Here is a 2,848-nt window from a genome sequence, read left to right on the forward strand (position 1 = left end):
CTTCCTTCTTGCCACCGCCCTCCATCCAATACCTTTAACATAAAAGTATACAGTAAAAAAAATTCAAATTATTGTACAAAAATTAAAAGCCTCCTACTATATTAAATGATACGTATATCATTAATCTTAAACAATCAGAAATCTTAAATTTTTTTACACAAACTGTACTTATTATATTTAATGTAATGTATACATTACATTAAATTTAATTAGTATACATAAATGTATACATTAGTATACATAAATGTAATGTTATATTTTTATTTACCTGACAATACCAAGCATGTCCTTTTGCATGTAGGACTCCTAAAAATGGCTTTGCTTGACCAATGTGAAAATGTGATTGTTTCTGAGCCACAGTTAAGGCCCATGGCCAATATTTGCAAATTATGTCTTGACAAATAAACTTTACGTATTTGAAATACATAATTTGCAAATAGTGGGCATAACTGTACAGCTCTCCTTGATACATATTCAAGGTGTGGAGGATAATACCATGTCGACAGGAGGCCATGCTGATTCCTGTTTCATCCAAACTTTGGAATGAAAGAGGCTTATTTTGAGCAGCTTTCCATGTAGACACTCCACACGTGTGCTTACTCTGTTAAACAAAACTATTTATAGTAACTAAATAACCAGTTGGTGAGCATGATTATAATTATGTAGGACGGGTAGAAGGTAGAGATTATTTTGCGCGATAGGCATTGTTGTTGCACATAAGAATTTCTATGGGTTATATTTCCTTATTCAATATATATAAACTATAATGAAAAAATACAAAAATGGCCACCATATGTTATAGTCGCCAAACAGTTATTAGGTAAAATTGAAGGTTTCTCAATATATAATAAAACTCACCTTAGTTTTCAAGCTCTGAATAGTGCCAACATGAGCTTGAACATCTTCATCTTTGCTGAAGATACTATCAGAATAATAGGGGTTTCTGATACCTCTGCAATGATAATTCAGAAATAATTATTTATTGTCTGTAACCACTATAATATTGAACAATGGGTAATGGGGTATCAAAAAATGTTTTATATGAAGAATTCTGATGCACTGCTAAATTTTACATAAAACAAAAATTTACATGGTGTTAGATAAATAAAATGATGATATGGATGCAATTGAAAGGCAAACTATAAAGACATACTCAGTTTAAAAATATGTCATATGACAATGTATATTTATATGTGCATACTTTATTTATAAGAACATTAATTTGAAGACAATATAATTCATTATAATATAGTGTGTGTAGAGAACAAAAGAATACTATACATTAAGTATCTGTAAAACACATTTTATTACCTCCCAACTTTGTTGTAACGATACAGCTTCTTGTTGCCATCAATATGTACTGCTAAAGGGGTTTTATCACAAGCAGGACACTCATTGTCAGCTTCTCCTCTAATTTTTCTCAGCTCATATTGCTGGAATCGCCATTCGAAGAACACTCTCTTCGAAGTTATATAATTAATGGGTCCAATCTAGGAATAGAATTTTTTAGATGGTGACATTTAAAATGTATATTATGACATAAGATAAATAAACAAAAAAAGCATTCCATTTTGTGTTTGAACAAAATTAAAAACTAATTATTAATAAATGAATATACATTACTACAAAATTTTGATAATTTTTGTATTGAAATATAAAACTGAAAATATTAAGAATAACGGTATCAAAACATACACGCCCACGAGAAGCACCAAAGGATTCCAGTGCAGTGACTAATGCCCGAAATGATGTTCCGGGACAATTTCTTTTTATATGGTGCCATGATTCAAGCAGACTGGTGCTGTAGAATGTGCTGCTCTTTCCTAATGATGAATAGAAACCAGACTTGTGCATGGTCTTGCCTAGTTGTTGATGCTCATATCCACAGTGGCATGTATAGATTGGAGTATAGAGGTCATACCTTCCTGTAGTTTAAAATACAGTGCATTGAGTGGTGTGGCGACTTGCTAAAATAGTGATGTAAAAATTAACATTTATAGCAACAAAAATTTCAAAATGTATTGTGATTCAGGAATATCCGGTAATGGAAATAAAAGGGTAAATTTTAAAGTTTATTTACCCATTATAGTGATGAAGATGCAGAGATTGCTGGAGCTTGAAATTTTAAACTTGCAATCTGTGCAGTTGGGGCAAGAATTTGGTGGTTGGGCTGGTACAACAGGTTCTGGTAACAAAGAAAAGGAAGACAGTTTGACAAAATGAGTTTTATGGAAAAGAATTTCAGACTGAATATTTCATTGTTTCTTGATTGTACAAAATATTGACATTATTCTCCAGATAATGACTGAGAAATTCACAGAAAAGAAACAGACGATTAAATCAATCTATAAAACCAAGTGTCAGGTTTAAACTTTAAGACTTCTCCAAATGTTGTAATGACTGAAATGAAACATTTATTCATTTTATTTTGTTATACCAAGATAATCGTAGCTCTAGACTGGGATTGGGAAGTAGAAGTAATCTCGGAACAAAGTACGGATTTTATACAGGTATCGTATACTTACTCCAGTGAAAGATATTTCCTTCAGGGCACACAGTTTGTGTCGGGTCTAATGGCTCATAAAAGCCATTTTTCCAATATAATCTGTGGTGGAAAGGCATGAGAAAATGTTGCATTTGGTCACAAATGTGACACAAAAATGCAAAACAGTCTTCACATTTGATGCTTGCCTCACAATTTGTACATTGTACACAAACTTTACCTGATGAAAAAAGGGGTAATTATTTATACTAATTTTAAATACTGTATACCTAACATTTTAAACAATCTGAAGTCTAAATGTATTAATAGAGTGTCATTAATTTGCATATGATGCTTATTATACAG

The 2,848-nt window shown here is 31.5% G+C and overlaps 1 long non-coding RNA gene across 1 annotated transcript; it reads right to left on the minus strand.

Moving 5' to 3' along the window:
* Positions 1-1,317: 1,317 nt before the first annotated feature.
* On the minus strand, positions 1,318-2,185 carry LOC123766592 (uncharacterized). The gene is made up of 3 exons (XR_011223476.1): positions 2,081-2,185; positions 1,696-1,925; positions 1,318-1,490 (listed from the first exon to the last, which is right to left on the minus strand). It is a non-coding gene; the product is annotated as an uncharacterized lncRNA (long non-coding RNA).
* Between the last annotated feature and the right edge of the window lie 663 nt (positions 2,186-2,848).

This window comes from Procambarus clarkii, chromosome 62 (assembly GCF_040958095.1).
Source record: "Procambarus clarkii isolate CNS0578487 chromosome 62, FALCON_Pclarkii_2.0, whole genome shotgun sequence".
Lineage (NCBI taxonomy): Eukaryota > Metazoa > Arthropoda > Malacostraca > Decapoda > Cambaridae > Procambarus > Procambarus clarkii.